The sequence below is a fragment of the Agelaius tricolor genome, unplaced genomic scaffold (genome assembly GCF_023055355.1).
Source record: "Agelaius tricolor isolate 1412-34295 unplaced genomic scaffold, bAgeTri1.0.p SCAF_5, whole genome shotgun sequence".
Taxonomy (NCBI): Eukaryota; Metazoa; Chordata; class Aves; order Passeriformes; family Icteridae; genus Agelaius; species Agelaius tricolor.
This window is the reverse complement of record NW_027269265.1, coordinates 42,322,137-42,346,374: the sequence shown is the minus strand read 5'-3', so window position 1 is coordinate 42,346,374 and position 24,238 is coordinate 42,322,137. Positions and strand designations below refer to the sequence as shown.

Here is a 24,238-nt window from a genome sequence, read left to right as displayed (position 1 = left end):
AGACAATAATTTTGGTTGGTTTTCATTTAGATGTTTAACCCCTGGGTCAGCTTAAAGAAATAGACTTCTGCAGCTGGAGGCCCAGGTTGCTGAAAAGACAGTGTTTCAGAAGTACAACACCTAAAGCTTGCAAACATCTACACTGGGGAGAGAACTCTGGAGGTAGAAGCTTGGTCACATAAATAAGTTTGTGGATCAGGTACTGAGGGGACCATCTAAATACACACGGTATTTGTTCAGGTATTTGTTCACCCACAGCATAACCCTCAAAATTCATCTTTATAGAGCATTTCAGATTTGACAAATTCACAGATTTCAAAGGACAGTTTTCCAACCAAGCAGAAGTCTAAGGCACTGAGTCAGAGTACTGTCATCAAGCAGCAGATGACCCAAAAACTTCTTTGGTGTTCTGATAACAATCTCAGCAGAGAAGGAATGATGGACAGCCAAGTGACACCCTTTGGGGTATTTTGCTCATAGCTACATATATATGTTGATGACAGGATTGGAAGCCTGGTTATAGGTGTTCAGGCTACATTCCTTCTACCTGCAGGTACAGGAACCTCAGAATCATCTACTCTGCCTTTCCGAATTGTCAAAATATACAAAACACAATAAGGCACACTTCACTACAACAGTCTTCCACAAAGACAAGGACCCCAAGAGATAGAGAAAATACTTCTCTTGGAATTTTTAAAATGGCAAATTATTTTCAACATAAAATTATACCCTTAATTTCTAGCATGAATTTATGAGACCTCAGCAGAATCTATTGCTTCTTATTAGAATTTTATTTGGTATATTACAAAACATTTAAACATCTATTTTTTTTCCTCTTAAAATAATCACATCAGTCCTTGAGCTTCTTAATGAATAGATCGATGTTAAAGTACTAAACTTTTCCTTTTTTTTCAGCACTGAATATTTTTGTGGCTCTATTCTTTTCAACAAAATTTTTAAAGTGTGGACAAATTCATATGCAAACAGCATTCCAGTTTTCCTACAGACATTGGTAAAATTACTATTCAGTTTCTCTGGAATGTCATAATATTTTTTAACACTAGCACAGTGGGAGCTCATGTGGAAATTCTTGCCTGTTGCAATATCAAATTCTCTTCAGAGTTGGTTTTACAGAGTGTCCCTTGTTCAGAATTTGTCCTTCTTATATGTCACATTTAGCATCCAATATTACTCAGTATGCCTGTCTTATTTATCATGCCGCCTCACTTGGTCTCAAGGGAAAACTTCTCAATCCATGTGATTGAAATCACATCACTATGTCCAAAGACATTTAATTAACAGGCACTCTCTGCCACCTCAGAATCAACAATACAACAAAAACCCCACCATACCAGACACTTTAAAAATGGCAAAAAATACCTAAAACTTTTTTAAAAACTTCATATAATTAAACCTCTAAAGCAACATCACTCAGATATCCTGACAGGCCGTGCTGGTTATGAGCACACCCACACTCCTGGGAGCACAGGCTTCCCTGCTTGCTCACTCTGCACCTCGAGACACGGGTTTCCAGTTTGGGCTGTTCCCATGCTATCTGCCAGTGGATAGGCTGGGAAGAAAGCACTCCCAGCTCATGCATGCTCTTACAAGGTGTAGGTCACCCTGTGCAGTCACACCACCAGATTGATGTTGGCTCCTCACAGTGTCCAGCACAGCTTGGTCAGACCAAACTGAAGGCTGCAAAGGGAGGGGTCAATGTCTGGCAACATCACACAAGTGGTTTTGCTCTGTTTCTCTAACTTGTCCAGCTGTTTATGCTTTAAAAACTTCATGCTTCTTTCAGACTCTTATTCAAACTTTGTTTCATTGGGCTTTTATTTTTTTTTTTATTATTGGAGGGATGTTTGTGCTTTTTTCTTAGTTTAAGGGCTTGTTTCTGTTTGTTTTGGTTTTTTTTTCCAATTCTCCTCTTTAGCAGATTTGGGAAATGTCCTCTCAGCTCAGTTAATCTTATTCACTCAGTTTGCCCTCACATACCCATCCTAATAGACACTCTTATCAAGGTCATTTTGCTAACTGTGGGCTCTACTCTTATATTAAGTGTAATTTTCTGTCAATGATTTTGCTAGAACATTGGTATTATTATTGTAAAAAGAGTTACAATATCCGTATAATCCATTAAAAATATTTCCTCATAATACTTACTCTTAAACATCTTAAAAGTGCTTCTAAGCTACTTGAATATCCCATGTTTTTTTAAAGTTTGAGTGTACTTTATTTCCATGGTAACTTCTATCTACAGCCAGGCAGTATAAAAGGGTCAAATTGTTTGCTTAATACAAAATAATTCCAATAATGCCATACTACTGACATTAAACTTTTCCCTGCCTTAAGTTTCTACTGGATGAATCCTATATTGTTTTTTCAGTTATTTTGCTTAAAATTTATGTCAGGGGAAATGGTCAATGGTTACCAAATCTATACAAGTTTCACCTGTAGCATTAGAATGCTTTCTAGACATATACTGTAGACAACTTTTTCAAAAAGTAAAACATTGCTAAGAATATTTGTCCCCTAATAAATATTCCCCAAATCCTTTAACTTGCTTTCTCTTTTCATAAGAAAAAAATTTAATAATATTTTTTCCAGATACAGAATGGAAATATTAGTTGAATTATTCTGACAGCGATGCATCACTACTGCCAATAGATCTTCACAGAATGCGGACAATAAAAACAACAAAAGAACAGCAATACTCCCTTATTTCTGGTGTATTCTAAGACTTCCACACAATCACAACACTGCTCTCCTATGACATCAATTGTACTCCTTTTAAACCTAATTTTTCAATAGAAATTGTTATATTATTTCCTTTTTCTTCCCTACTATGTACTAGTCTGTTTTGATATAATTATTGGTGTAATTATTAATTTTTTTGTCCTTTTCCCTTGTATCAAAGACAGACTCAAAGTCAAATATAAACTCTTTTATAAATTGGGTTTTTTCATGGAAAAAAATATATTCCTAGAAACTGACCAGTTTATATTCATAGCCTTCTGTTTATATGTCCTTTCCAATCAATTTTTCTCATAATTTTTCTCAAGTTTAGAGGACAGGGATTTCTGAAGCAGCATCATTGACTGCTTTTTATCTTTGATCTGGCCATAGGTAATCATCAACTTTACCTTTCTTTGCCACAGACACAAAAAAAGTCTTATCTGGGTGATATTTTAAATAAGATGCAATACCTTTTGTGATCGGTATTTATTAACATACTTCTTTGCAATTCTTAATGACATTCTACTACTGCTGCATGACATTTTCATACATATCCTCAAACCTGAAATTTCCCATTAAAAAATGCAATTATTTTTTCCACATGTTATGGAAAGTTACCTAAGGACTGAGCCATCCTCCACTATGGTTTGATTCAGTAGTCTTTAACAGATACCTCCAGGCCTTCACTTAATGTATGTAACTCAATCTTCAGGGCCAGACTACTCAGGAAAATGCACATTACAGAAAGAGGGATATCAACATGAACATTCACTGAAGGTGGGGTTTCCTGACCTTTTTCTGGTTCAAAGGAGAAATCCATTATGGTTTTAATTCCCTGCACCATATACAGTCAAAATTCACACGGGCGTTAAATGCAATAAAACTCTTATTGAAGTAGTAGACTGTGCACTGCATATGAGCAACCTGAAAGGCTAATGGGGTCACCATCCTTCCCCTCTGGTAGCTGTGTCATCAACAACCTTAACAAAAATGAACCTCAGTTCTCCAACGGATGTAGCAAATATAAAAGCTTTCCTCCAGAAAAATAATATATAATCACTTGTAGAAGAAGCTGCCTGTCCAATAAGGGCTCACAAACTGAGTAGGGGCAAAGAAAATCCTTGTAGAACCAAACAGCTAAGCAAAGAACCCTTAACACAGCATATATGCCCTTTGGCAAAGAAGCTCATGGAACTGAATATATTTGTGCACATTTCATTTGAAACTTGCATGTATTGAGGGAGAGAAAAGCATGATTCCCTAACCGACTTCCTTCTGTCCCTGTAAAACCTCTTCTAGCCTCTTTTAAAATAAAAACTATAGCATTTTTGTTAAAATGATTCTAACATGTCACAATATTCAGTTATTGACATGCGTAATCAATACACAGAGATTACACCATCTTAAGGCTGAGAATTCAGACCTAAAATATCTAACTTTAAAAACAGCTACTTTTTTTAATATAAGATCAGGTTTTGCTGTTGCAGTGAGATTAATTCATCAATTATTTCATTACACACTGACGAAAAAGATGCACTAACACCTAGAATGTCAGCAGGGATGGCAAAGGAGCATAGAGCCTTTGGAAATTCTGAAACTTGTAGCATATTAACTCAACATGACATTCGGATCATCTTTTTATATCTGTAAATATAAAAACGTATTTGATTATTTAGCTCTGGAAATAAAGAAAAAAGAAAACAAAAACCTACAGAGCAAGATCTGTCCTGCTGAAGTAATTACTAAATATTTTATTGAGATCAATTGGAGCAAATCTGGCTTTATGTTCTCACAATGACAGAAGAAAATAAATGTAAAAGGAATTAAACTGGTTGCATGGAAGGGTTATTACAGAGCCAACTAGTTCATACACTTTACAATGCTAAATGATGACTAAAAAATGAGCAATAGTGAATAAAAAAACCCCAATTCTTTTAATTCATTCCTTCAAGAAAAAATTCTCACTTATACCAGTTCATGGAAAGACTGTCACCCTCTTCTCTTACATGAACAGTCCACTAATAGCTGGTTTTGGAGATTTACAAGAAAGTTAAATGTTGCTTTATAGCTGATGAGGATTCAGTATGATGAAAATTTCCTCCTCTATTCCCTACCATCATAATTTCCAATTGAGACAATGGAACCTGATGATCTTCAGTAACTTGATGAGTGGGCACAGTGCATGAGAAGTGAGGTGAGTAGCTCCCATCCCAGCCACAGGTGGCCACCTTTTTTGCCATTGCAAGGATTCTGGGGTAAGTTCAAAGCATATGAACAGAATTAGTGCCTGCTTAAGATCTTAAGATAGTCTTCAGCTGAAGATCATGTCTAAGGTGTGATGATAAGCAGTGTGAGGAAACCTGCACTGTTATGACTCTTGCTGCACCCCCACAAGGATAACCAGGCTCTTTGTGTGCTTGGCTTTATTTCCCATGTAACACGGCATGGGAGGGAAGAGATTATTGCCATGAAAGTGAAGAGAGGTTTGTAAGCAAAATCAAAATGTGCTGCAGATCTGAAGGAAACTAATACTTTCTGAAACTTACTACCACTGTTTTTCAGCATCAGGTCAGATCCTTTGGGCGATGACTCTTATATGTATGGTGAAATAAAAGCACCAACTCCTGGGCCTTCTAGAAGTCAGTCATACTGTAGTGTCTGTACAAATATGAAAGGAAATCACATCCACATTCCTGAGGATAATTTTAATGCACAGGATCACATGAATCCCATAATCCCATAGTTGTTAACTAACTGATCCCTCAAACACAAAGAGCATTAATGAATGCTCTGAATTGCTGCTCATTTGCAGAGAAAACATTATTTATTTAACTTATCTTGCTGTGAAACTTCTGAGTATCTAGTTGCGAGTGAAATAGTTGATGGAATATTTTGCCTTGTTTTGAGGGTGCTTGGTTTCCTTTTTAATTCTGCTGGTTCCTGGTTATATTGCTCCCCCACAGTCATGACATAACGAGTACAAGCTTGGCAGCAAAACTATGGCAGATTTTATTCAGTGGTCTAATGCTGCCTCTCTCCCTTTCACAAGCAGCAAAGGTAAATCTTGTCTTGGCACAGTGAAAACAGAATTCCAAGATATATGTTAGTATTTAAATTTACACAAGCTATGGTATATACCTGAAATGTATTTTAATATGCCCAAGGAATAGATCCAGTCCTGGAACGTTCATTGTTGTTTCTAATTGTCAGCGACTGCTACACTTTGCTTGCCTGCAGCTATCCAATTAACATATCACCACTACAGAAAATATTGTAATATGCTCCATGTCCTAACAACAACAAGTCTCACACTCCAATTCTAGCCAACAATTTTCTTCTAACTGGGTTTCCAACATATTAGCAAGTATCAGTGAAGATATACAGGCATATATGCCATCAGATAATGCAGCTTGAAAACACCTTTTCCTATTGCTGTGCAAAGTTCTGCTGTGGAGATATTCCTGGTAGTTTAGAATATCGAAAAAGACAGAGAGAGAGGGAGATTGAGAGAGAGAGAGAAGCAAAGCTCAACTCCAGAAGAGGAAAACATGTAACTTGTGCCCTGAGATATCGCTATGGCAACATTTAAACAATGAACAGAAAGCCCTGCAGGATTCTGCTCTCGCTTCCTTGGATACCAAATGTAAATCCTGATTCTCTTTTATTGTGTGCATGCACAAGCTTCTGATTTTTGCCTTTTTCACTAACAGATAGCAAAATAGCCAGGCCCCCTACCAGGAACTACGCATTAATTCACTTCCATGTATTGCAACACACCACTGGCATAATCCTCTCCCTTCTTGTGTCCCCATTTCTACTCCTTAGGATCAAAAAACATGACCATGAGAGTACAGTTAAATAACAGGCCCCCTTTTTTTTTTTTTTTTTTTGTGAATAAAGTCATCAAATGAACTACTCTAAAGTGTCACAAGCTAATCCCCAATGCCTTCTGCCATGACAGGAAGTAGAGGCAGGATCCTTTCCAAAGGCTGCTCCTTCTCTAAGCTGCTAGAGTCAAGCATGCTGCAAGCCCACCTTCCAGATCAGCATGGCTGCTGCTATTTCTAAATTCTTCTCATCTGGGTTATCCTGTGGGGGCTGAAGGAGGCTGGTTTTTGTTTATGACTTTCACAGAGCAGCTGGTAATGGGATGAAAGGCCCCTGAGAATACTAACTCTAAATCCAGTCAGCTTCACTACTCTAGAAAATACTTAGCAGGTTCCAACATGAATATCTTCAGAGTAATTTTCATCCAAGACTGGAAATGGCACTAATTCCATCACCCTTCCTTCTCCCCTCGTTTCCTCACTAGCCATCAGAAACAAAAGCATATCTCAAAGCCAACACAAAGCCACTCTGGCAAGACAGAGATGGAGCCTCTCTCTCTCTCACGCTGCTGCTGAGTGCACAGTGCACTCCTTCAGTGAATATGCTGCAACTTGGCTAGCCTGGCTTGGGATTTTTCACCAGCAACAAGCTCTCTCAAAATGTGCTAAAATCCTGTCTTGAGCCCCATCCAAAATCTTCCTGCCTCACATTGCAACAGCAAGAATCTTCACATCAAATAGGAGACAGTTTTTTAGGTCACAGGCAAATAATTTTAAAGCCTACATATAGGAAGCCATAGCAACACTTCTGGAATCCCTTTGTTTTTCTCCAGTCCCACATAATTGCTTGTATTGGCTCACATCTACAGCATTTTTTTCTTGGGTCTCACCTAATTTAAAAGCTCATTTTTCACTTGTCAGTGGTATCAGGCTGGGAGATACTGTGACACAATTTGCCGCTCCAGCAAACTGAACCTGCTTCAATTCTAGATCAGTACAAATCATTCCTGACATGAGAAAAGACATAGAGCAGCCACCCCCTTGCATTAAAAACTTACACTTTGCCTCAAGTTTGAGGTTTGATCTCCGACCTTCTGGAAAACAATTACACCAAGCAGAGCAGGACCTTCCAATACAGCTTTATCTTTCTCCTTGCATTTAGTCCCTAAATATACACATAATTGTTCCCTGTACAGTGCTAAAATCCCAGCTTCCTGGGGTCACTACCAAAAATATCATCCTGGTTTGAAGAGGAGATCAATCATCATGGTTTGAAGAGGAGACAGCCCTCAGGACCAGCATATGCCACTGAATGACACACCTGTGCTCAGACACCTGTGAGGAAAGTAGCAGAGACAGCCAGCTCCTGCCCCTGATTGAGGAGATATGTTGCTTCCACTTGGCTGGATGTTTGGATTAATATTTAGGCTGTTTATTTTATGATCAGCCCTTTGGGCTCTGGATAAGCCTCAGCACAAATACTGAGAAATGCTATACTCATTCCCACTTTGATATTGAAGGAGTTAAACTCTGGGCTGTTCCATGTGTCTTTTGGCTACTGTATTAAGTGAATGATTCACTGAAGTGTGAAACTGTTGCCTCTTTGGAAGCAGACACACATCTCTAGCTTTTTAATGTTGATAAGGTTTGCCTATTTCAGCCTGAACTGGTGACTAAATTTTCCCAGTGCTTCTTTATCATGTCAAGAAAATACTCCTGCTAGTTATTGTACAAAATGAATGGGGCACCTATGACAGCTTTCTATTGGCAAAAACTGGAGTTGCTCTATCAAATTTTCTGTTTATGTGTTCACTTGAGAGCAATCCAGGGAAAAGCTTGGAGATGCCTTTTCCTTAGCCAGCTTCTTTTTCCTTCAGTAATTACTGAGCAGCAGCTTAACATAAATTTAGCTTTTCTGTTGCTGCAACTGCTGATCTAAGTGTAGCCCACAACAGGGCACAGACTTATCATGATACATGAAGGAATAAACAAGAGAGAGTTTTGCACTTGTTTGCAGATGCTGACAAACTTATTACCCATTTAGTGTCCCACCAGGAAATGTGGGCCCAGAGAAAAAAAAAGGAGGCTAAAGCACTTCACACTAAAACAATTTAGCTATATTGAGATGGATGAGAGCAATTGGAGCTGGGAGGAACAATTTTTGCTGTGCCTGCTTCCTTCTTTTCCTGAACACAACTGCACAAAGGGTCGGATTTGTTCGCGTGGCCAAACAAAAACTCCCAGAGATTTCCTTAGGTGCAGAATTGATTAAGCCTTCTCAAATAGCCAATGTTTAAGAGGCATGACCTCCAAACAGAATCACATGGGACACATTTGAGGGGCAGAAGTTCTCATTTCCATTATGGCAAAAGATTCAGGACATTTACATGAAGTAACAGTAGTGATGTAAGTGAATGAAGAAAGGGGGAAAAAACAAAGAGGCTAATAATGGTTTATGTATTTATCCAGGGAAGTTACAGCCCTTTTTTGTGTTGTTTCATGCAGGCAGCTTGTGAAGTGAGAAATACTGCCAGAAATTAAAAGAGCTAAAATCTGGATCTACCAACACTTCTTTCCTCCCTGACCGCTTTCCCCTTCTCCAGAATATTGCTGCTAGAGAAAAGTAAAATGAGTGGCAAAGCTAGTTCTGCACCTTGCCTGCAAAAAGAACCCAACAAAAATCCATTCCTATTCAATGGTTCATTTAACTAGTTGTTTCTCCCTCTCATTCTGCACCAGTTTTGGCCTAATCCCTTCAGCTGGAACCTTAATATGTGAAGGCCAAGGTTGAAGAGGGCAGAGGCGAGGAGGACAGAAAGGGAAGTATAAGAAAGAAAACTCCCTACTCACAAGCTATGCAGTCATGCCAGGAGAGGGGACGGAAGTAACACTCTTCCCCACAGGAAAACATGGACCTCTATTTTAAACATCATGTTATCCTCCCTTTATTCCACACTCCCACACGACATTTCTCCAGGAAGGGAGAGATATTTACTGGTCTGCTACACAACATCGCTAATTTCTGAAGCCCACCATTTACAAGCCACTTTTTAATTATTTTCATTACCAGCATAATAAAGAAAGTCTCCTGACACCTCAGAATCCTCTCAATGCTTGTCAATCAAAGTAAATCTCTTTTAACTGCAATGAAAGTCCAAGGGAAGCCTGAAGGATTCACCACAAAATCACAAAGAATTTCCTAGGAGATCCAGAGGGCATGGGTGGCCAGTACAGCAGTTCCCTAAACTCCCCTTCAATAGGAGAATATCCTCTCTCTGCATATTACTGTCCTTTCTTAGCAATGTGGTGTAAAACATGTCATTTCTCTTGGAGCTGCATCTCAAAATCCATTAAAAGCCCTTGCCCCACACCCCCCCACTCCCGCCAAAAGCCATCCTTCACCTCCCTGCTTGATTATAAAATGTTCCTGTAAATACACCATATTGATCTGCAATGTCAGACTGGATACCAGCATTCAAATTAGAGCCTTGAACTATTTTAAACACTTTGTAAATAAATAAACCTCCTCTGTGCATCTAATTCCATGCAACTTGCATCTGTTTGTAGAGACTGGGCAATCAGGCAGCACCCCCCACTCACTGCAAGGGCTTTCTTAAAAGATTTCTTTGCTAGCAAACGTTTACAAATGCTATAGAGACACACAGGCAGGTGTCTGTAACACCTTGCACCAAGGCTCGAGTTTTAGGAATTTGAGCTACTGTGAGAATTCAGTTCTATTCTCATTCCTTCCCTTCTCTCTTCCCAACCGCCCCCTTCCAGCCATTATCAAAATACAGTCAGGTTCTTTATTCAGGTGGGGGGAAAGACCAAGAAAAGAGGAATAAGGATGAAAGAAGAAAGGCAATGGGGCATATTTCCTTTTCCAAAAAATAATAAAATTAAAAGTGTACTCACTGTTATCCTCAAAGGCTATCCAGCTGGAAATCCGAGTGATTATGAAAAACCAGGGTGGGGGAGGGGTTAGAAAACTATTTCATTTCAGCAACCAAAACAAAATTAAAAACAAGAAAGGAAATTAAAAAAAAAAGGATATCCAATTGCAATTTCCCAGCAATTTCAGTCCATACAGGTGCCAATCCAACCCAACACTGCTGAACTCTCCCCTCTGGCAATTTGCTTTCTTCTTCTCTGTCCTTATTTTCTCGGTGGCTTTCAACTTTTCTGCTTAAAATTTCTGTAGTAGTAATGTTGATGGTTGCCTCCACTGAAGAGTAGTGGTTTAAAATAACAGGAAAAAAACAAAAATCCTTGAGAAGGATGAATGGTCCTTTTCCTTTCTGAAACTTTTCATTCCACTGTGGATCATTTGCCTAATTTCCTTTTTCTGAGGTTTTCTGCCTCTCTGGCTCCACTGCTCCCCATTGCTCTCTATTTGTTTTTTCTCTGGAGAGCAGAAATAACTGTATTTCCTTTTAAGCAATCCTCCATCTGCATTCTTTTAATGTAATTTTGTTGTGACACTTAGGATCCAGGTCTTGCCAGACAATTTTCTTTTTGCTCCTTCTTTGCTGCACTATCAATTATCCAATCCATGTGTCTCCACATTAGAGTGGGGATTCCCATTCTTATTTTCCTCTATACCCCCACACTCCTTTAGAGAAGAATCTCCTCTTGCATTTAAATTTTTATTCCTGTCTGTCAAAACAATAAAGTTTTAGTCTCTCTCCCCCCTCTCCAAAGATCTGATTAGATTTCCAATCACAACCCAGTGCGCAATTGGATTTTTGATTTCGGCAAGAAGCCAGCAATCCACAGCATCAGCACCCTCTCCTTGTTTCAAACTCCACGTTATATCCTTTTGCCTTCCCTCCAACTCCTCTGCATTTTCATAATTTCACATTAAATGAAATGAAGAAGAGAGGGAGTAGAAAAAGATTCAAGGCTCCCACCAGCTGTCAAGGATAAATCCATCACCTCGTTATTTTTTAAACACTTGGGATGGGTATTTTTAATGCCCACTCTCGCCTTTCCCCCCCCACTTTTCAAAATCCTTCAGACGTTAAAACTCCCCCGATAGGGCACAAAGAAACCCGAGAAGATGTGATTTGTCCTTTTAGCTGTAAATTTCAGAAGCATACTTTGCTTTTCATTTTAGCTTCCTCTCCATCTTTTGTCCAGCAGCTCTATGAATCCAGAAGCACTGAGACGGATAAACTTCTATTTCTTTGAGGAGAGAGAGAGAAAGGGAGAGAGGAAAAAGGATAAAAGCTCTCCCGTCTCTGCCTCCTTTTTCCTCCCTTTCTGTGTTTCAATGCAGGTCTGATCTCATTTCCAAGCTGAGCCTGGTGTATTTCAGATGTACAAGTTGGATTTCCCTTCTGCACGGCAGTGAGTTAGTCTCCCATCTTCTTCCACATGCCAGTTATCTTCCCCCTTTTCTTCCTTCCTTCCTTCCTGCCTCCCTCCCTTCCAAGATGACACAGTCCCAGGAGCGCAGCCGCTTCTTTCAGCTTTTAGTTTCATCCCTGACATGCATAGCCCTTTGCACAGCCGAAACGCTTCCCTCCTCCTATGAGCTGCAGCTTGAATTCTGCCCGTGTGAGCATGTAGGGACGCATGTACGTGTATATCCAGTTCCTGACAGCTGCTGTTGTTGCTGGGAGTAGCTCCGCTTTTCAGTCGCTCTGGCTTTCTCTTACTCCCCACCTTTCAGTGGCACCCTAGGATTAGCAAATGTCCCAGGGCTGGTCGCTCTGGCTACACTCCTCCTTCTCCCCTTCCGTTCTCTCCCCTCTTCCTCTGCTGCGGTTTGTTTCTTTTTTTTTTTTTTTTCTTCTTTCTTTCCCCCCTCTCTCCCCTTCTTCTCTCCCCCCTTCCCTTTTTCTTTGCTTGTGATCAGTAAAATACAATTACCCAATTACCTCCCATCATCTTAGCACTGATTGGTCAATTGCATTAACACTTGATGTCAGGGAAAGGGGCCGGGAGCTGCTCCGACGTGGCATTGCTGCCACCTGCTTGACAGACTGGGAACAAACTCAGGGTTACCTTAAGAAATCTCCAAGTCAGAGAGCAGTAATTGAACAACAAGGGATCATCTTAAGGAAAGGAATGTCAAAACTCATTTTCTTAAAAGCCTGCCTGATTCTGACAGTTCAACCAGTATTCTCAGGTTCCAGCCTAGCCGATGAGGCAGAGTAAATGACAGCAAGATGAAATGAGGTATAAAGTTGTCTGCAAAAGAAGTACAGGGCAACCAGTATTCACAGGTACCAGCTCTGGCCACCAATGTAGAGGCGCAATAGTAATATGAAACAAGGTATAAAGTTATCTTTGCAAAAACTGTAACAATTAAAATAATTTGCATTGAAAGACAATCTGTTTTCCAATTACAGAAATCAATGTTTGTTTAAAACTTGTATGCACATAAAAATTACCTAAAATTCCATTTTGGCAGCTGTTCAAGGGCAAAAGCCCTTTGAACAGCTTCAAGGTTTCAATGAGTTTAAGTCCTACCTTCAGTAAGCTGTGACAGCAATGCAGCAATGCAACATCTGGGCTCGCCTATCAAATCTGCCACAGTTTGATTAGAATGACTTCAGACATGCATTTTGGAGTTTTCTGAACTGGCTCTCTAATTTGAGTTACTGAAATACTGACATGTTTTTTGTGCTCTTACCTGCTTACCCAGGTATGTTAGATGCACCTATCTATATTACCTAATGTGCTCAGAATTGGGCTTACGTCTTGTTTCTCTCAGGGATCTAAGTTCAATGGAAATTTTACAGAAAATTTTATATGTGTAAGGTCAGATACAATACTCACTTCATGGAAACAGAAAATGTGCAATGTATGTGCTGGCATTTGTCTCTCTTAAAATCAAAAAGATATTATTTATAGATCCAACTCCTCCATACAACCCAAAAAAAAAAAAAAAGTCAGGTGCTTTAATGGTAATTATAGCAAACTTCAAATATTAAGCAGTAACTGAGTTATTCCATGCACATAGTAACATAACTAGCTCTTTGCTCAGTCCTCCCTCAAATAGTAAAGATATGTTTGGTATCCTTACTCAGGCTTCAGCTCTTGTGTGAATTTGACATATGGGAATATAAAATAAAGTGTAAGTTCTATGTCATATTAGAAGTTTTTCCAGAATTACAAAATCCATAAGCTAGCTGAATTCAGTCAAGTAACACTTACTGAATCATTAACATTGACTTTCAGATTTATTCTACTGACTCAACAGGCTATCTGATGAGAAGGTCCTACTAGATATAAGTTAAGCAACTGGAACTGGGTGCATTTATCATCTGATCTTACTATCCCTGAAATCAGTGGAAAACACAAATTACCTGCAATGGGTGAAAGGCTGAGTGTGTAGCAATAATAAATAACCCAAACCTAGCAGTCTTTCAATTATGCTGAAAAAGTCTCTGGGTTTTTCTGAGGAAGGTTGCAAGTGCGGTAGGACATGAAGTAACAAGTTACTTGCTGACAAGTAACAATCTTTTTCTCAGTTGGTGAGCTTATTTTGTTCCTGTCTGATTCACTGATGCTGCTGGTGTATTTTGGGTCTACAAACATCTTATGAGAGTCTTTTTCTTTTAACTACTCAAAATCCAAAAAACCACAAGGTTGCTCCTTTTCCCAGAAGGATAAAAACAAAACAGTCTAATATGTTTCCTCCACTGTTTTTTAAAGAAGTTCCTGAAAAAATTATTGCTACTATTAAAGAATCTGTGAGTGAAAGCAAAGGTTTCTATAACTGAATTAAACAAATATACAGGTGCAGAAGATACACAATTTTGGGCATCCAATCAGAATCTAAGACAGAAAGTCTGCTGTAGCTACAGTATCTCTGTTGATTCAAAGTGATACTTATGATAGAAATATGTGCATTTTCAAATGACATCAAAATACATATTTCCAACAGATAACTGCTTAAATATATTACATATCTTTCTATATACAAAGAGAATATATTTGCTGGCATATGTGTGGCTAAACAAAAAAATGTCAAAACTGCAACATGCTCTAGGCTATATCAAAACTGCAACATGCTCTAGGCTATGATATGATCTCAAAGTTTGTTATCTTTAATACATCAATTAGGCTTTATCACCCAATAAACATAGAAGATAGTGTGATTAGTTTCTTAGAACATAACTTTAAAGCAATCTAGTTTGCAATATTTACAGGATAACATTCCATGCTACATGAAAAAGTAAATATCCTTATACTAAACAAAATAAAAAAATATAATTGAATTTATCTGTTTTAGAAGCATATATTTCACACATGTGTGAAACCTATTTAAAATAAATATTTTGGTACTATCACAATAACTCATTTCTTAATCAAATGTTAAAAGGCTATCATTAACTCTGGAGAGAACTGTTACATTTTTCCTCCAGCACATTATATATTGGTGCCTTGAAACACTGTTGTTTGTCTATTGCCTTCAATCTTGCCCAGTCCTGAGTATGGAAGGATAACAAGATTCAAACGTATGTACTGGCAAATATTCACATCATAAACACGAAGAACAGATTGTTATAAAGATTGCTATATAGATTGTTTCCTTTCCAGCAGACAAGGCCAGCTACAGAGCTCTGTGTATGACTAACACTGGAAGAGAGTAGTGGAAATGACCAAACATTCACAATATTCAGTCATTTGGTGGAAGAGAAATGTGGCTAAAGACTAAGAGAAAAGGATTCTGACCCTAAACAGAGGAGAAGAGAAACATTGTAATTGAATTAACAGAACCAAATTTTGATGGAAAAAACAGTAAAACAGATTGCTTTACTTAGACAAAGTGAAAACAATTGCAACATTTTCCTAAGTCAGTTGACAGTCCCACCATCCTTTTAAATAAAAATTAGGAAATCATAAATAAAATAAAATATTATTCTTTCTATTTTATTTAGTTTTGCTGACAAAAATATGTTTGCATATGGAGAGAGTACTTGAAGTAGCTTTCTACTTTCAAATACTTTTGACTGTACAGATCTAGGATCAAGCTTATTAATCAATTCATTAATTTTCAATGGATCTCCTAAAACTCTCATACTGTATAAAATATATCATATATAATCTAAAAGAAATAACGTAAATATTCTATTGTAATTGGAGCCCACAGTACATAATTTCCTGTTTATGTGATTTCACTGATTATTGTTTAATTTTTTTTTAAATACAAAAAGCAGTAAAATCAGGTGCATACTATCAAAATTAGCAATTGAATGATACTGCCTCATTTATTAATTTTCATGGGCTTTTTTTTTCCTGATGCTTACAGTTCTAGGGAGTTTTTTTTTTTGCAAGAAATTTCTACTGGGTCATAGCAGCTTGGAAGAAGTAAAAGAAAAGATATCTTCCTTCCAGGAAAATCTAGATAAAACCACAGCATGTGATTTTGGCACAGAGATGTGTACCTGACTGTTCAATAAACTCATCTCTTCATAATATCATAATAACAACTGTTTCTGATAAAGATGGAACTGAATGGTGGGGTTTCTTGTTTACATTTGAGGGGAACCACATTCTCAAAACTTCCGTATATTTATTGCATGTTTCTTGTGCAGTTGGGTAAATAAGACAAATTTAGAATTGTTGTACATTTGTACAAATTTTCATCTTCCATGCTAACCATCCATGACTGAAAACAGCCTGCTGTTTGGAGAGACTTTCTAGAATTTCTTCTTATGGAACGGAGTTACTTATTGTCAAATTTTCTATTATGCAGAGACAAAACCATTTCCCCAAGCTGATCAAGAGACCTAATGTTATCCTGGGCTACACCAGGCAAAGCATTGCCAACAGGTGGAGGGAGGTGATTCTTCCTCTCTGCTCAGCCCCAGAGAGGTCACACCTGGAGTGCTGTGTCCAGATCTGAACTGCTCACCACAAGAGAGACATGGACAGAATGGATAGTCCAACAAGGCAGTATAAGGACAACATATTGGAGCATTTTTCCTGTGGGCAAAGGTTGGAAGAACTGAGACTCTTTAGCCTGGAGAACAGGAGGCTTGGTGGAATGTTATTAATGTCTACATGTGCATGAAGGAAGGGTGCAAAGGGGACAGAGACGAGACAGTGATTCCCAGTGACAGAACCACAGGCAGTGGGCACACACCGAAACACCAGAGGTTCCCTCTGAATATCATGAAACATTTTTTACTATGACAGTAAGAGCACTGGCACAGGTTGCCCAGGGAGGTTGTGGAGTCTTCCCCCCCATGGTAATATTCAGAAGCCATCTGGACACGACACCAAGCAACTTGCTCCAGGTGAACCTGCTTGAGCAGTGGGGATGGGCTATGCGACCTTAGAAGGTCCCTTCCACCCTCCAGTACTCTATGATTCTGCAATTTAACAGTCCATAGAAGTATTTACATAAAAGGAAAATAAGAAACCTCATATTTAACTGGTAAAAATATTTTTTCTTAAGTGCTCTTAGTTTCTCATTTACTGTGGGCTTATGAGAGTTATGTGCTTAGCATTCAACTCTTCACTAGCAGAGGGTCTCTTTTGTTTTCTAAAATGAATTATGCTTTGAGGAAAAAAATATGAGAAAGAAAAAAGGTAAACGTTTCCTAATTCAGCTCTTGGAATTGTGTTGCAATTCTGACTAGGACATATAAATTTCAAGGGTTTTCACCATATAGCTGTTCTGAGAATAGTACCCAAATCCTGTGATTTTCTTATGCTACTAATTTAAGGCTTAGAATTTGGATTGAGAAGAATTCTCTCCTTTCTAGGACTGAGCACCATTGACATTAAGCTGTCATGAATTCATTCCATAGGGAGGAATTACTCCTTTGATTTCAATGGACCATCTCCAGATTAATGCAGGTGTAAATGAGAATAGAGCATTCTTTATTTTATATCCATGGCCCATTTAATATGTACTTGGTTTTCTAAATCACACAATTATATAATTATTGAGATTGGAAAAAGTTAGTAGAGTAAAAAAGAGGGGCAGTTTCTTTTAAATTAAATTTTTGAGAATGAAAATTTAAGAATATAGACAACTAGATTTGGGCAGGAATGATCCATCTGTTTGAAAATAATATCTTTATAGTGTGACAGCCTTTTTTCTCCCTCAGTGAATATTAAATAGCAAAAATATGATACTTTGACACAGAGATGAATGTATCAGACATGCTAATTTCTTCTCCTGTGGAGTTATTGTGACTGGAAAATACAATTTCCACATATTGAGAATTAAATCCTAACCACATATACTTCAAAACTTTAATGAGAGACAACCTAGCAGCCATATTTTCCTACCTTGTCCTTATGCTTAGCATTTATTTAAAGTGAAATTCTGATACAGGGAAAAGATTTACAATTTAACTTCTGAGCCAAAGAAAAGGTAACATCCAAGATCTCTAAATTTTCATCACAACAAGCAGGATGGTTTGCTTTAACCATGCAAAGAAAGTTACAGCTTTCAATAAACTGGGGAGGAAAATAAATGTTGCATAGAGAGGGAAAATCGTCAAAGAGGGGAAAATAAGAAAATTTTGTGGCATAAATAACATTTCCAAAGCAGATAAATTTAATTTTCAAGATCTCTTTTCAGGTACTTATAAAATAAATTCCTTCAGCTAAGTATCTTCAGCATCTTCTATTCCTATGTCCAATATTGGGGAATCATCTGTACATGAGAAAATATTTTCACTTCGTCCTCATTTGTCAATATGAAAAAAACCCTGTACCTTCATAGCAATTTTTTTTCTACTCCCTTTTCCTTTTATTTTTTTTCTCCTTAAGCACTAATGGCTCATCCTTGGCCACCAGTAAACAACCTAAGCTTTTTTTTCCCCAGATTTGTCTAAATTCAAATGGATTGAAATACTAGAATGCATATTATATAAGGACCTGATTTCTTACCGTTGGTGCTTGTAGGACTGCTGCTAGTGATGTGGGCATCAAAAGTGTTATAGCCAGGACTCACTGGAATTGTATTTCCAGAGTCTTTGCATGATCTCAAGATGGGCTGTTTGACTCTCTCCACACCTGCCTCTCTACCTGTAAAATGGAAATAATACTTACTTCATGTGTTAAACAGGAAGGACTCACCTTTATTTGGGGACTGTAGAGTCTTCCAGTAGTGTCTGTGCATGACCCAACCCCATAATCACCACATGATGTGCACTACACCAGGCAAGGCAGATTGGAAAATATAAGGTAACAAATAGGGTAAAAAAGCCATCCCTCTAAATAATTATAATTCTTTTCTGTACCCTAGCAGTCAATACCTGATATCAAATAAATTAAGATCCCTGAGCGTGTTATAGTATAAATGTAAATTGACAGATGTTGACATAAGCTAGAAGGATGTGAAGTCAGAAAACAATTTAGGGCCTAGAAATGAACAAAGGCAAGAAGTACTGTATTTATACTCACTAATGTTCTGAACTATGGTATAGGTTACTTAAAACAATTACTCTTCACCTTTAATTTCTCTGAATTTTCTCATCAGGTGCTCAGCTCTCCCTTCTATCTCCACAAACACATTAAAACTTTACATCATTTAAAGGGCATATGAAACAGCTAATCATCTTTCAGTATGATCTTAGAGAGATGGATGAAACACTACAAGACAATGCTGAGCCTCTTGAAACTCTTTTGGAATTTACTGGGTTACTGCCGCTCTAGAACAGACCAACAGCCTGCCTAGTCTGCTGTATTGTCATTTCTAAAAAGGAAGACAAGATTGTTCCATAACTTTCGCTTCACAAAGCACTATAAGCAGAAGAACAGCCAGGACCAATTTTATTGGAGTTGCACTTAAGCCCTGGAAATGTTACAAGTGGAAAAGATAACTCTTAATTTTGGAGACAATAAGAGGAAACAGGTTTAATCCAAATAAACTTCTTTGCCCCCATCAGGGCAGGATTCTTTGAAAAGTTCTTAAAAAAATCTGTGGTTGAGAACTTTTCTCATTCTTTATTTACCCTGCATTAGACACCCTAATAAGAGGAAATGCCATCAGTCACAAGTGGTGATTGTGATGGCAAGAATAATGATTATTTAAAGAATATTTTTCTTAAAAAATATTTTAAATATTCCAATTACTATTTTATTTTTATTGTATTAATAAACAATATTTTCTTCTTAATTATTTTTTATTCAGTGATAATTTAGGCTAAATTAGTTTTCCTACAAACTCTCTGAATTTCATTCCCAGGTGGAATGGTACTAAATATTAAATCAATACTAAGTATTAAATCAATACTCACCTTACTGAATCACATCTGATCTTCAAGGTCTTGGGAAGAGTTTCTTGTTAAAACGATTACTTCTGGTGATGAACAGGATAAAACACCTGTAAGGGATGTAACATTGTTTTAAGATGCACATCATGATTATTATAAATTGTTTGAGTGTGGGGAAAAAAGCAAAGGAACCACAAGATGTAATGCACAGAAGTCTGGATTTGATCCAGAGTTATACTAAATGCTTTTTGGTTTTTCAGACCTTCTATTTCTCTCTCCTTGCACTTTTCTCCTAGCTTAGATTGAGGCTGCATTTCCTTTAAATTGTATTTGCTTTACACTCCTTTGTGCATGTCAGTGGAAATGTAAAATATAAAAAATCTATAGGAGATAAGGAGCACTACTGGCTTCTAAAATCACAGTACTGATAGTCTATGAACAATAAGAAGGCCTGATATTAAAAAAATTAAAATAAGAGGCTGAAGACAAATTTCCAAAAGTTCGTCAAAACTTAATGGAAAATACATTTTGTAAAAATCAGGAGGTCAAGGGAAATGACCTTTCACTTAAAATGTTTCAAGTGGGCCTTATTTTCAAAAGCAGCACAGCAATATTTGCTAAATCCAGCTCCAGTTAAAATGTGTTCTCCAAAGACGAGCCAACTACAATGAGTCATCATTTTTGGAAAACACATTTAGTAACTCCATCCATGAAGGCATAGAATTGGAAGCAGGAATTAACCATCTATAATACTAAAGCACATACAGTACATTTTACTAGCATTTCATTTCTGGAAGAGAAATTTAGAAGAATAATATTAGGTTCAAAGAAAAATTTTAATGCAATCTCTCAAAAAAATTAAGGTTGCAAAAGCTGTTTCAATTTCATATTAAAATATGTCCCAAGAAATATGATAATTAAAGACAAATCAGTTTGGTTTTTTTATTTAATGCTCCTGCCCTCAGGTTTTTTAGGAAAATAAATACAAACAAAAAAGAAATCTATCCCTTGTTATTTATTGATATGAAAACAAACAATATGTGGTTTCAAAGCAGTCTTTTTTACAGAATTGTTGTCCCTTAGCATTTTTTTGAGAATTCACATAGCTATTGAAAATCACAGAATGGTATGTAAATTGCTGTTTCTTTTCCTGCATGACTACTGCAGATAGAAGAATCAAAAATTGGGTTTTTTCTGCCTTTTTCTGAGATACATAACCTATGTACATGATGTTTATAATGAAAAATGGAAATGTCTAGATGCTTTAATGTTTGAATGTAATTGACATGGAGGTTTTATAGTTAGAAATATTTAAGGAATAGCTAGTTATATAAAAGAATATTCCAAAATGTATGAGAAATAATTGACAAAATTTAGATATCTATTTGAAAATAAAATATATTTTAGATACTAAAAAGTATATATTTTTAGAGAGACTGATGCGGATTGGTCCTTGAACTCAATAGTTTAGGATTTTTTGTTTGTTTGTAGGCAGAGCAGCATTGGCATTGTTCCTATTAAATTAATGTGTTTAAGATCAAAAATTCTTAAATTCTTATTGCTCACACAAGAATTTGCACTTGCTGAAATTCTTCACTTTAAAATTTTCTGAGCAACATCAGAGCATCACAAAACCTGACTTTATTCTGCAAACAAAGTCTCTAAAAGATATTCTAAAAGGTGCTTAAATGTGTGGATTTGGAAAATTCTGTGATTTACAGATTTTGTCTAAATGCATTAATCAGCTAACTCCCATATGTTTTCATCTTTAGAAGCCTTCCAGAAAAGAATACTAATTTTTTGTTTCCTAATATAACAGAAATTAATACATGTTAAATGTTTAAGGTCCATGTGTAACCTTGCAGGTAGTCAGCACCATCCAGGTCAGTTTAATCATACTGATATTGACAACTACCCCATTTTTCAAAAGACTTAATTTCTATTCCTTATTTCTTTTGAGCAGAAGAAAACGAGCAGCTTGTCACTATGGTATTAGGTGGGAGGCAGTGCATGGCAAGATATGAGTCAGTCATTAAGCCTGCTGGTCAGTTAAAAAAACCCTAAAAACTCAAAACAAACTGCAGCTTGTCATAATTACTGGGGCAATTCTATGCAGAGAGAATATGCATTAGGCAATTTATTCACAGATGGGAATTTATTTCCAGAATATGCTAATACTAAGACAGGGGATACATTTGAGATACGTTTTCTGTACCTTGCTGCAAAAAAACTTCAAATACCTGCATTTTATATAGTCCCACTTTAGCAAACTGATTGATGTTTTTCTCTGGGCTAGTTTTGTATTATACCAATGCCCATCCTTGGGGTTTGATTCTCTAAGATATTTAAGTGGGATATTTATAGGGCAACCATGCTGATGAAGACCTTATATGCTAAGCTCTAGAATGACAAGAATTTCTGCTTTGGTTAAATGAGAGCAAGTATATAAATATACCTCAGCCCTTTGTCACAAATGTGTGTGGGAGAGGCACATTAGGCGAGGTGCTAGAAGTGAGGGAAGCTCTAACTACTTGCAGCTATGACACATTATTATTCATTGCATGGCATGTCACTCAGACTGTCATAATGCACAGCAGAGAGCATGCACCTTATCAGTGCTGAACAGCACTGAGGGGCTGCAGAAGCACAGGTCATTTGGGGAAAATACCTCTGTAACAATCCAGGCACAAGTTTGCTGCTCTTTGCGAAATGGATCTGGCAACACAAGCAAAGGGATCATCAACTGGTTACTATCAACAAAATTCATCCATTACAAATGGAGACATATCTAAAAGGGCTTCCTGAGGTGGTCAGAATTCTCTATGCAAAGTAGCCATTAAATATTATCCAACAAGATATATCATCAGTCTTGGAGAAAGTGATCTGAACAAAGAACAGGTAAAATGCTCTAGAAGTTGCATGGGTACCAACGTCAGCACAGTGCTTTGCATTGAGGAAGAAAGGTTAACAAGAGAAGGTAAAATCTGCAGGGTCAGAGAAAGCACAAATACAAAGCCTAAAATCACCCAGGAAGAATGAAAATAAATAAGTCAGCAAAGGAAATCGGATATAGGCATCAGGTTCAAACACACACACAAAAAACAAATGAGTCACTTAGACAAAGAAGGCAGTCTTAATTTCTTGAATATGAAATTATCAATTTATAGATATAAAAAAATCAAACTTAGTTTCTATGTATTTGAAAATTAGCTTTTATGAACAAAAATCTAAGTTTTTTTCTGACAAGAATTTGCTTCCTTGAGTATTTGCAAACAATGAAATCACAATGTGCAAGTTTATTTTTCAGGCCCATCTTTAAAATGATTGCAATATTGAGATAACTTCTTCAATTTTTCTGCTTCTTTCTGTTTTCTTTTCCCATACACACACATTAGCAGTCTCTGTTTAGGGATTTTGGTTTTGATTGACTTTAAAGTCAGGCTTTAGCAGAAATTCAGAGAATCCTCAAACAGACTTACCAGGTCATAAAACATTACTACAGTGTGTTGTAACCAACCTTGCGAGAGACTTTCAGGCAGCTGGTATCAGCACTTCCAAACATTATCTATACTTCACTCATTATAGTTATTTCAGAATACACTTGATAATATGATAAAAATCGTATGGTAATTTTCCTTGTTAGACCATGAGTTTGAGCAGTAATGATTGAGGTGAAGTGCATTTCCAAGGAAGCTATTAAGAGCAACTAATTATCATGCTCCTCTATCAAGAATACCAATTTGTTAGTAGCATTTTAGTATTTATCTATCTATGAAACCCTGTAAACTTATTACCTTTCAATTAAGAAAACACCCACACATTAAGTTGTAGTGATGCAGGTCTTTTCATGGCAGTGTGTCTACAATCCATATATAGGAACCATCTCACAGACCCACAAAGCATACCAGTTTCAAAACTTCTGGTAGGTGTTTTGCAATAATTACCACACAGAACTTTCACATCAACAGCGAGAATTGGGATTTGTGTTCAATTTCTTTCAAAATTTTAGTAGGTAAAAGACAATACTGTCACCATCATGTCACCATCTTTCTTTATCATTATTCAAAAGACATTGATGACAAAGGACCTGAACAAAACTTTCTAACTTGATCAGGAGCTTAATGGTCTAAGCAGTACAAAACATGTTCCTCATTGTCTGACCATTTCCAAACTCACTGAACAATTTTAGAACAACAGTAAGCAAGCAATTTAGAACAACATGGCTGAGGGCAAAGGTGATATGGGAAGGTCAGGATGAATATAAAAATGAAAACTAGAAAGGATTTATGTATTCATATCTTCATTAAAAAGTCAATTTCTTTCAATAAGCACTGCACCATGTATAATTAATTTTTCATAAGATTCAGAATTGTTATCCGATGACTTTCGCCAAACTTTTTATAAAAACTACCTCATCTTTACACTTCTTATTGAACAACCAGGGAAGTTAAAGACAAAGAAGAGAGGAAATATACTGTT

The 24,238-nt window shown here is 37.1% G+C and overlaps 1 protein-coding gene across 13 annotated transcripts in view; it reads right to left on the bottom strand.

Moving 5' to 3' along the window:
* LRRC4C (leucine rich repeat containing 4C) overlaps nt 1-24,238 on the bottom strand; it is a 484,651-nt gene that overhangs the window by 78,746 nt on the left and 381,667 nt on the right. For 11 of the 13 annotated variants that reach the window (XM_071427596.1, XM_071427599.1, XM_071427590.1 and 8 more), the window contains 2 exons: nt 19,784-19,869; nt 18,432-18,569 (listed from right to left, as the gene is read on the bottom strand). The gene's annotated coding sequence lies outside the window, so the exon portion shown is untranslated. Of the gene's footprint in view, nt 1-10,481; nt 12,398-18,431; nt 18,570-19,783; nt 19,870-24,238 lie in introns of those variants that run through there. The other 2 variants (XM_071427598.1, XM_071427600.1) reach the window with 1 other exon arrangement.